General features: G+C 47.1%; 1 protein-coding gene across 1 annotated transcript in view; it reads left to right on the forward strand.

The window, feature by feature from the left end:
- Nucleotides 1–12,000, forward strand: part of ING3 (inhibitor of growth family member 3) — a 151,647-nt gene that overhangs the window by 113,759 nt on the left and 25,888 nt on the right. The gene's annotated exons all lie outside the window — the stretch shown is intronic.

Genomic DNA, 12,000 nt, shown 5'->3' on the forward strand with positions numbered 1-12,000 from the left:
TAGTATGGTAGGGCTTCATAGCTAACCATAGTAAACGCATTGGGGTAATTAGGTTATTCCATACAAATCCGAATTAGAGAGGGTACAGAAAGGCGAATGGGAGGAAGATTTTGAGAATATGGCGATTTAAAGATTTTCAGAGGGAGACCTCTGAACAATACTTTGCATGAGCTGCTGCTAGGAGTGCATTAAATGGGAAAATCTTAATATTTCTGTTCAAAGACTTCCCAACCTGACAATGGGAAAATATTGCAATGCTGCAGAAAAATATCTACAGGTGAGCAACAGTCCAGGTCTGCATTTGCTTTGTAATCCTGGGCAGGCATTCTCATCCTGTACTCCTTTAGGTAGGCTACTTACATGCTTTTTGTATGAAGCTGGCTCTGTAAGTGGTAGGTCCACTGGGTGGTTATACCATGCACAGAGGCCAAGGGATCCCCAAAAGTGTACAGGGCTCTATGTAAAACCCAAAGTGCTCTAATAGTGGTAGTGTAGGCGAGCAGCCTTAGGCCTAACACAGAGGCGTGTAAGACAGTTACTGCACAACATTGACCAATAATCGATACAGAGAAAAATATACGTTGTATATTATTTTAACACCAAGATCTTCACAATAAGGTAAGTACGTTTTTAAATAAAAATACTTTTCACTTTCAAAAGTTGACACACAATATTTTTGAACCAGTTCAATGTTATCCTATGTGGAAACAATAATGCAGTTTAACAGGTAAGTACCACACTTCAAGGGTCAGCTGAGCACTGAATCTGCACCTCCAGTGGCACTGAGGCTGCCGGGTGCAGAGGTCAAAGTCTGAGTTCAGCCCAATACTATTCAGTTGAGACTGGGGTGCCTGGAGCCGGACTGGTTTTAGGTAAGTGGATTGGTTCCAGGGGCCAAGATTTGGGGGTTAGGACAAGCATGGGGAGGAAGGGTGGGGGAGGGGGGTCCCAAATCAGCACCAAACATACACCACCAGTGGCACAGGGGCGGCAAGGTGCTATTTCAATGTCAGGGGCCCAATGCTGTTTAATGGAGATTTTCCCTTTGGCAACCAGGCTGCAGGTGTTGCACCGGAGGTTGCAAGAGGGAGACCGACAGCAGAGGTAAGTACACATGTAGGGAGTCATAGGGTCACCATCTGTTAAGCTCACCAAGGCCCAGAGGCTTTGGGTGCAAGGGTGCCTTTTGGTGCCAGAGTTTTCTTACCGGAGTCAGTCATGGTCAGGGGGAGCCTGTGGATTCACACTGCATGTGCCACCTTGAGGATCAAGAGAGGTCAGCCAACGCTGGACACAAGGTTTGGATCACTAGTGAGACTTCACCACATAGGTGAGCCACTTGGACTCGGGCTATGGGAGTCGGATGCAGAGTGGGCAGGGATCGTTGTTCCAGCTGGAACCAGAACCCTTGGAGTATTTTTCTTTTGGACAGGTCCCCTACCCACTGGAGATTGGAGTCTTTTTCTAAGGCAGCACTCCTCCCAGGGTTTCAGAGGTTGCTGGCTGAAAGACAGGGCGCAGGTTCGCAGAAGCTGGAGACAGGCTTGTATGGCTGGGGCCAAGGCAGTTGTCGTCTTCAGTCTTCTCTGCAGGGTTGTCCTCTTTCGTCTTAGGTCATTGCAGATCTGAATTCCAGTCTGTGGGAGTCCTCTAAATACTAGATTTTGGTGGAGTAGGGCCAATGGGCACCTTACCTGGGGTGACTATACCCTCTATTATGCCACCCTCCTCTGGGAGGGGGCATAGGCCTATCCGTGATCGGAAGGGTCCCCCAATCTTCAAGAGGATGGGACTGAAAGATGTGCTTCACCTCGCCTCTCCCACCTTAGGGGTGGAGTTGGCAGATGTGGGCACACATCCTATTCTTCTAGGTTTTCCTGTCGTTTTTTCTGTCCAGCGTGGGGTGTAAACCGGGGATGCCATCTGCTGCTAGCAGCAGAGGCTGAGGGTCACTTTACAGAGCTGGCATGCCTTTGCTGCTTCCCTCTTCGAGCACTGGCCCATCCTGCGGGAGGATGTGTGACACCTCTGCCCCGGATGTGCATTGTTTCCGGTCCCACAGAGCAGGATCTCTCCGCCCAGGGGTCCAGAAAAATGTCTGGTGGTGGCTGGTTGCCTACAGCCGGTCAGAGACAACACCAGGGTTGGTAGGTTTTTAAGGGGCGCCTACGAGGTGCCCTATGATTACATGGTTTAATAAATCTCACACTGGCATCAGTGTGGGTTTATTACAAGGAGCTGTTTGGTGCCAAACACTCCTGTGTTCAGTGAAGCTATCATGGTGCTGTAAAACATGTTGTCAAGTTCCCAGCCCATGTACGCTCTGCGGCTTCTCTGGCACTAAAAACATTAAGGAATAGGCCCATATACTGTAGGGGCATATCTGCTCATGAAGATGTACCCACACCTGGGATATAGTGCACCCAGCGTTGGGGCTGCTAAGCCCTGCTAAAGGTGTGACTTATCTATTTCTTAGGCAGTGCTAGCTGGCATGGTGCACAGGCAATGTGCCTTGTCGACTTGGTAGTTTTTTTCACCTCACAGGGACATGCAAGCTGCAGGGGCAGTAGTGAGGCGGTACCAGTGGACCCTCTTCACCCTCCAGGGCCTAGGTACCCAGGGTACCACTTCCTTTGGACTTATATGGGGGACGGGCAGGTTTTTAGGGAAAGAACACTGGTACTGGGAACCTAGACAGCAGGGACCTAGCACTCTACAAACAAAAGTTGCATCAAACGCCAGGCAAAATGTGTGTTTGTATTTTGGGGGGGGGGGGGGGGGAGTACTGCAACAGAACCCCATTTTCACAAATTTTTTCCTGGCGAAATGACTGTCAGGTTCCCATAATTGGTCCCCTTGATTCCATCAAGTGGGCACTTGTACTAAGTGTGTGTGGTGTTGAATGGTGGGGTCCATTTAGATCCAATCTGCATGCTGCACAAAATAGTAATTATCTTTTGAGAAGACTAACTTTTGCAGCGTGAATCTTTTCTGGATTCACATGCTGTGCCTTATTCCGCCATCTAGTGGTTGGGTCCGGAATTGTAGTATTTTTTTATACCTAGTTGGGTCCTACTCCTTTAAACATGGGGAATGGAGAGAGGTCGCCAGCATATTGCTTTGTTCAGTGTAGGTTCTCCCCAGTCTAAGTCAACCCAACCAGCCTCTCGATTTGTTGATCGTTCCCAATGGAGAACATACAGAAAAAAAGCTCTGTCTAAATTGCAGTCCACAAATCTCCTGGACTGACCTAAACTGCTCTGACCTGTGACTCTGAATTTCAGAGCCCAAGAAAGCAGGACAACAATGTGAAGATGTAGTACTTTGTTGAAAGAGTGTTTGAAGTTTTGAATTGAAGGGGCCATCAGATTGGCTCTGGCTTTCAGAGTTGCCCTCAAGACGAGGATAAGAATTGCCTTCCTTGGTGAGTACTCTGTATATCATCTGGACAAAGAGGCCTCCGCCCCAGTGTAGGAAAGTACATCTGCTTAAGAGTGAAATATCTGCTGGGTAGCTACATACTGATTACTCAAGTCAGCCTGCTTGCAGGAAGTCCTGCACAAAGCACAGCTCTTTAAAGCGTTATGGAGGGTATCTGCTGACTGAGGTTGCTCTAGAGACATGAGATCCTTGTTGCCCAGCTGCCTAGGAGGAGGATGACACAATATATTCCTGTGGGCTGTGGAGCTGTACAGTCACCTGTCTGATGAGAGGGCGAGACTGCACTATGCCTGCCGCACCACATATCTGTATGGTGCCTGTCTCCTACAAACGAGTCCCTGAAGGATTGGGGGCAGTCTCCCTTCACCCCCCCACAAGAATATCCCAAATCGATGGACACATTATTATTTTATTAATATTAGTTTAATTTGTTCTCTAGTCTTAATTCTAAAGTCTGTGCTCGAGGCATATGAGCTGCAGATTACACACTGTTGCATAGATCCCCATCTAGTGTTGGGCCCGGATGTTTGCACTTGTTTTTGTCCTGAAACGTTCTTTGGAAGTCACGAGATAGGTGACTCCTCCTTTGGATCACATGGTGCATGTGCATCGGCTCCATCCTCAGATAGTATTTTTCCGCCATCGGGCTCGGATGTGTTTCCTGTGCCCCGGTTTCGAACTGAGTTTTCGTTCGGCGTGCAATCCCTCAACCGTTTCCGACAGTATTGTCTCAAACGCATTTCCCTCTCGACGTGAGTCTCGACAACTTCGAGGTCTTCGATTCCGATCGTCGACGAAGGCCTTCGGGCCTACCTAGACCTTATCTTTTGGCTCATGGAAAGGACACCATTCAAGAAGTGTCCTCAGTGTGGGTCGAAGTTTCCCCACACCGATCTCCATGAGGTGTGCAACCTTTGCCTCTCACCAGAGCACGAGGCCAGGGACTGTTCGGCTTGTGCCTCCTTCCGCTCCAAAAAGACAATTCGGGTCCGACGAGCTCGAAGGACCATGGCTCGCTCGTCAGCTTCGATCCCCGACGACCTCTTTGAAGAGGGCATCGACATACCAGAACGGCAGCGGGCCTAAGAAGGCATCAGCTACGCCGACGACTCAGACGTCGAGGACATTACTCCGGCACAGCGGGTCGTAAGTACACACGTCGCCCGACCCTTCCTCGACACCCTCCAAAAAGGCTTCGGTCACACCCTCGTGCCCGGGTGCACACCGAGAGACTGCTTCCCATGCCATGCCTTCGGGCTCGGTAAAGAAGCCTACTAAGCCTTTAGGCGATTCGGGCTCGAGTCAACCTACCCCTGATGCCGACACACACCTACCAGCACCGAAAATCTTCCTCAGCCACGCCGACCGCTTCTTCGACATCAAAGCACTCGGCGCCGAAGACTGGCACTGGTCCATCGACGTCCTAAACACACTCGGAGCCAACCAAAAAACTGCCATCTAAGGGCCCCGACTCCCATGTTTCAGAGCCGAAAAAGCCCTCGGAACCGAAAAAACAACACGTACCGCCAGTCAAGGACACTGCAAAAGGTCACTGTTCCAAGCCAAAAGAACCTAGAACAGATACCGAGTCGGTGCTGAAAAAGCCTCCGAAACCAAAAACTTCGACACCGAAGGATCTGCCTTATACAGAGGAATTTTTTCAACCAGATCCTACCCAAAAGACTCTTGTGAAAGATCCTAATACTGGTCTATTGGTTCTTTGCTCCTCCTAAAAAAAAAAAAGCGACATTGCAACCTCTCCATTAAGGATCCCTTCTCCTCCTCCCCCTCCTCCTCCACCACCTCACTCTCCTACACCATCACCTACTCCAGTAGGACGTGATGATGATGATGTGGATAGCGATTCTGATGATACAGGGAGAGGTGCGGATGATCCATTAGGGAACCCTCGTCCTCCTCACTCCCCTAACCCATGGGATGATTATAACACCCCGAACATCTCTTATGTTCCCCAGGATGATATATATCCCCCCAGGCCTTCCCCCCAGAGGACACTATAGACTTTAACCAACTTGTCCATAGGACTGCCCAATACCATGGGGTTGAACTACACACGGACACAGTGGAGGACGTTTTTTAATGGACACTTTCGACACCACACAAAGGTACACTTCAATTCTACCCATGCTAAAGGGGGTGATTAAGCATGCACCAGAGGTTTTTAAAGATCCAGTCAGGGCTCTAGTCCTCAACCCCCGAATAGAGAAACAATATATGGCTGCCCCTACAGATCCAGTCTATATTAGAGGCCCGCACCATTAGACTCCCTTGTAGTCTCCAATGCACGGAAAAGGGCCAATCCCAAACATCAGGTGAGGCCCCCCCCCACCAGATAAGGAGTCAAAACTCCTTGACGCCTCTGGCAAACAAACCGTGTCACAGGCAGCAAACATATGGCACATCACCAATACTCAAGCGCTGTTAGCAAGGTACGACAGGGCACATCATGATGAGCTTGAATACATAATGCAGCCTCTCCCAGATAAATACAAAAAATAGGGCCAACGAACTCCTACAAGAAGGTAAAACTATCACTAATACCTCCATCCATTGTGCCCTAGATGCGGCAGATACTGCTTCAAGGGCAATTAACACCAGTGTCCTTTTGCGTAGGCATGCCTGGCTACGTATTTCAGGCTTCAAACCCGAAGTCCAGAACTCCATCCTAAATCAACCATTTGACGAGCAACTCCTATTTGGCCCTAATGTTGATGTATCCCTTGAAAAGATGAAAAAGGATACCGACACAGCTAAATCTATGGGAGCCTTGCAGTCACAAGCTCCCAGACGCTCCTTTTCGTCGCTCATCCTACAGAGGCACCAACAGAGGCTACTCCTCGGATAGCCCCTCCACTTCTTACAAAACCCCTAGCCAATCCACCTTCACTAGGGGCTACCAAAGAGGGGGTTACAGGGGTAACCATAACAAAGGTAGAGGCAAAACTAAAAACTCCCGCTCTGCCTCCATCCCTACCCAATAACTTTCCTCCACTTCCCCCTCACCATTCCACTCCAGTGGGGGGAAGATTGCAACAATTCCTTCCTGTTTGGAACAACATCACTTCAGACAGGTGGGTGCGACAAATAATTCAACCAGGTTACTGTCTCGAACTAACATCTACCCCCCCCAAACATACCACCCAGACAGCATCCAATGTCACTAGAGCATCTATTACTGATAAAGCAAGAGATAATATCCCTCTTACAAAAAAGTGCAATAGAACCAGTTCCTCTGCACCAACAAAACAAGGGAGTTTACTCCCTGTACTTTCTTATCCCAAAGAAGGACGGCTCTCTTAGGCTTATTCTAGACCTCAGACCCCTAAACATATACATACAGTCAGACCATTTCCTCATGGTCACACTCAAGCAGGTCCTTCCTCTTCTTTCACAAAACGACTTCCTTGCTACTCTAGATCTCAAGGACGCCTACTTCCACATTCCCATCGCTCACAGGAACTATCTCAGATTTGAAGTAGACGGTCAGCACTATCAATTCAAAGTACTCCCATTCGGAGTCACAACAGCACCAAGCGTATTTACCAAGTGCCAAGCAGTATTGGCAGCGCACTTAAGAAGACCGCATATTCACTTCTTCCCATATTTAGACGACTGGCTGATACAAGCCAGCTCTTACAACCAATGTGTACAACACACTCACGCCACTATCCAACTACTTCACGACTTGGGGTTCACAATAAACCACACCAAGTCCCATCCTCAACCGTCCCACATACAAAAATACCTTGGTGCCACAATAAACACCTCAAAAGCGCTAGCTTATCCCACTTCTGTCAGAATAGCAAACATGCAAGCTCTTCTCACAAAATTTCAACCAGAACACTCCCTTCCAGCCCGGGCGTTCATGCAGCTCATAGGGATGATGGCCTCTTGCATATTTATAGTGCCTCGTGCAAGACTACAAATGCGTCCCCTTCAAGAGTGCTTAGCATGCCAATGGAACCAGGCTCAAGGACAGTTGACAGATCTAGTGTTGGTAGACGGTCGTACTCATCGCTCTCTGCAGTGGTGGAACACCAAAAACCTTTCCAAGGGGGGCCGGTTCCTAGAGCCAGTTCCTCAAATTGCCTTGACAGCGGACGCATCGCTCTCCGGCTGGGGAGCTCACCTACTCCGACACACCATGCAGGGCAGGTGGACACCACAACAAAAGTTACTCCACATCAACCACCTGGAGTTACTAGCCATATTCCTAGCCTTGAAAGCATTCCAAAAGCAAATATCAGGCGAAACTGTATTAGTCCACACGGACAACATGACACTCATGTATCGCATACAAAAACAGGGCGGCACACACAACTCTCTCAGCTAGCGCAGAACATATGTCGGTGGGCTATACCTCAGAACATATTCTTCTTAGCCCAACATGTTCCAGGAGGACTGAACACCATGGCAGATCTGTTGAGTCGCCAAACACAACAGATCCACGAGTGGGAACTTTATCCACAAGTTCTTCAACTGTTCTTTCAGATGTGGGGACAACCTCAGATAGACCTCTTTGCCACCCACGAAAATGCCCAAGCTTCGCCCCCAGATATCCACACCCACTGTCCAAAGGCAATGTGATATGGATGAATTGGTCAGGCAGATTTGCGTACGCCTTTCAGCCTCTCCCACTCATGCCACTAGTAGTGCGCAAACTACAGCAACATTCTCGAACACTCATCCTAGTTGCTCCAACGTGGGCCAGACAACCGTGGTACACCACACTGCTGGAACTTACTGTAGTACCAGGTGCAGGACATTTGACAGCCATCCCAGACATTTGTGACCAAACTTGAAGAATTGTGGACAAAGGATTTTTGTTGCTGTGACCAGGATCAGCGAGGAAAGTGTGGTCTCGGTGCTGTGATTATTAGTGCCTTGGAGAGGTTTGCTGGGACAGGAGTATTGTTGCTGGTATCCAACCCAAATAATAATATCACCAAGGGGGAGCTATCCTAATTCACTCAAGATATGCCTGGGAGAAAAGGGCTGTTTTTTCTTTTTCGTTTTTTTTTTGCAGTTTTATATAGCGCGAACTAGAACCGAATCAGTTATCAGAGCGCTTTACATAGCACCAGTTACGTTACATGAGGACACACTTTCATTTTAGGCACAGGGAGATTAAGTGATTTGCCCAGAATCACAGGGAGTTTTTGGCGTCGTTACCGAGACTCGAACCCAGATTCCGAGGTCGAGCGCCTTAGCCGTTAGGCCAACGCCTCTCCCCTCTCTGTTTGGCACAGAGGGGTGAAGAAGCTTTTAGCATACAACAGTTTGCAGTTTAGGTTACCCGTGGTGCTTTTTTTGTGGCCCACTGAGGGTGTAACCTGCTCTTGACACTCTCACGTGGTCCCTTCCCCCATCCTCGACAGCGAAGATTACAAAGTCTTATTTGAGAGTACAGGCCCCCATCCGCTATACCCCAGTGAGCTGCAGAAGAGTACCTCCTCTCCTTTCCCTTGCCTAATTGCAGTAGCAAGTGTCTCAGAGGAATAGAAACTCAAGAAGTGTGTCCTAGCTGCACAATGCTTGCACCTGCCAGCTAACCTGCCTTGACCTCTCATCACCGAAAAAGCTGCTTTGTTATATGAAATATCCGATTGTACCAGAGGTTATCCAAAATACCGCAAAAAGTAGCATATTTATTGCCTACAGTACATTTTAAGTTTGTGTATCCTGACCAAGCACTCCCAGAACTTCCAGCAATGGATGAAATTCCGCCTTTAATTGCTCACAAGCTGTGCACAGTACTTCAGTAAGTTTTCCTTTAAGAACTTATCCATTCGAAAGTAAGACCCTACTTTCATCTTTAATATGAGCCTTTTCAAGACACCGTCCCTCCCTTTTTTTTAACATTCATATGAACAAGTTAACAATTATCTTGCTCAAACTAAAGCGATTCATACCTTGACTCCAAAATATAGACTCCTTTGCGAGCCAGGTCTCTCTGCATAGCATGTATCCTTTATCGAAATCGCTTCTATTTGTCCAGGTTGGCCCCCCCTCCATTTAACTATTCTGTTTTTGAATCCCCTGTTTTGGAGGATCCTGACTGAGCAGGACTTTTTTTGTTGTTTATTAATAAGTGATGTTGGGTCCCACAATCCAACAGATATATTCGAACGTTAATGAATTCAAAGAAGATATCTATGATGGACCACTAGGATCCCAATTAACTTTTACTCACAGCTTGAATCTGCCATACAGTCACATGCATCGAATTATCTATACTGTTATCTATCGGTTGTTGCCTGAATTGTATGACACTTTTTGAAAAACTTGAAAATTGTGGATAGTGATCAGTTGTGTAAATGAATTGTGAATAAGGTTAAAACCCCACAATAACCTTAGGATCTTTACATTGCTGTATGAAGTAATGACTTAAAAAGGAAGAGCTAAAGTGTTACCTGGTGATAGAGCCATATTTGGGCAGCCTATTATTTTAACACCAGTCGTACTGTACATGATAATCCTCCCTTGCCCTGTTCAGTTTCACACCTGAGCCAATTCAGTTTATTCTGCCAGTCTGTATACACGGATCTTCTGTTCACCAGTGATCAACCTTACCATATCGCAAATCCGTTAGCCACACCTATCTTAATTTATTTGCTTAGACAGCCTATGCACCGTATTCAGGGTTCAAGTCGTTCCCACTTTTCCACAAACAATGCAATGCATGTTCTCTTTAGGGACTATCAGGATTATGATTTTGTCATTTGTCTTCTAATGTTACATGCAGATCTTTAAAACAATATTTTATGCAGCATATGGGCTCCCCATCACAGAGGGGAGGTTTGGCTTTATTTTGCCAAGGGAAAATAAAGAGGTATGACCTGGATTATGGGTCTTATACATAGTTCCTGAAATCCTTATGGTAAACTGAGGCACTCCATCTGCATGTACGTTTCCCACTCTGTGTCAGAAGTCATGTGGCTGCCAGCTGCACTATTTTTACTGTAAGCTAACCACTGTATCTCTGCCCTGCGTCACCTGCACTGACTGTGCTTGCCTACTGGTATTTTACCAGGGTGAGCCAACTAAATTAGCTGGGCTGGCTCCCCCAATGGGGACTAACAAATATGTTCATCCGCCCCTAGCTGAATACCAGGTTAATCTCTCTTTGGCAATGCGTTCTGGTTGCCTGCTGTGCTGTCAGCTGTTGACATAATGCTCAAGGGAATCCATCTCATCAGCTAACTCATAGAAGGCTGGTTAACTTCAGTGAGTGTTGTAAGTTTCCACCTAAAGGGCAGGGGAGGGATGCCTCCTCTTGCACTTGCAACATTGTGCTTTTCTTTGTCCTTAACTTGATTGGGTCCAAAACAAAGATGGAGGACAGGTGTTCTCAGGAAATTCTTGTTGTATGGTTTGAGTTCTAAGTAGAGCTTAATGACAAATTAGTGCAACACTCGCTATCCATTTCGCTTGCAGGTCCATTGACCTCTATGTATTTTTGTCTGTCTTTCGTTTCTGGATTTTCTGTCGATTTTACCCCTCGAGAGTCCTTGTATCTCACTTGTGATCATGGTCTGTCAAGATCTTGTTAGTTAACATTGTCTTTTAAATTGCTGTTCGATGTGCTCTTCTGAATTCCTCTTCTTTTTTTTTTTTTTTTTTTTTTTTTTTTTTGCTTCTGCTTTTTACCCACTTTGATTTCTTCCAGAGGCACAATATGTGTTCAGTCATCTATTTTAGCATGTACAAGCACATTGGCTGCTGAAAGGGGTTGTCCTTACTTTGAGGTATTAAGAAGGTACTAAAGCACTAAGTACTAAAGCATTACCTTGGCTCCTAGCCTTTGATAAAGGAAGTATGCGGTTTCTGCATGTGAACTTTGAAATGTTGAAAGTAGCTTGCCACTTGACAAATGAGATTATAGAACCAGACTACTTGTTCTCGTTATACCACATCAGTATGGTTTAGGATGGGAGAACGTGTCCGCCGTCAAATCTTTCTCTAAATGGGAGAATCCATTACTTGCTATGCCAAGTTCTATTTCCTGCACGGACACAGTAGGTAAGCGATTTGTTGCCTGTAGTATTAAGTGGCACTTCACCCCATTCCTTTCCCTGACAGCACCCACCACAGTAGCGCAGAGGGTCTCACCTATTGCACCGTGAGGTAGAGTGAGCCTCGCTCTGGCTACATCTAAGCAGCCTGCTTCACCCAACACTCATATCATGGTTGCATGGAAAATAAGTCCCTCTTACCATGGAAGGAAACCTAAAGTTACATTCAAGCTAGGTTCAATCTTTGTTAAGTGCAAATATATCACCCCTTAAGCTTTCAAGGTGCTAGGGGCCGTTGGGGACATTAAGTGAGCTACTGCCCAGAGTTATATGGTGCTGAGCTGCTGCCAGGGGTCGAGCTGCACTCTGGAGTCAGCTGCTCTGGCCGCTGCACCACACCGCTCCCATAAGGTTATGTTATGTTCGCAAAATGTGTTAAAAGCATGACGACCCAAAGGTATCCCAATGCTGATTGAGCAACAAAGACTGTAGGTGCAGGCTCCAAGGTGGTTAGGTCACAAAC

This window comes from Lissotriton helveticus, chromosome 1_1 (genome assembly GCF_964261635.1).
Source record: "Lissotriton helveticus chromosome 1_1, aLisHel1.1, whole genome shotgun sequence".
NCBI lineage: Eukaryota > Metazoa > Chordata > Amphibia > Caudata > Salamandridae > Lissotriton > Lissotriton helveticus.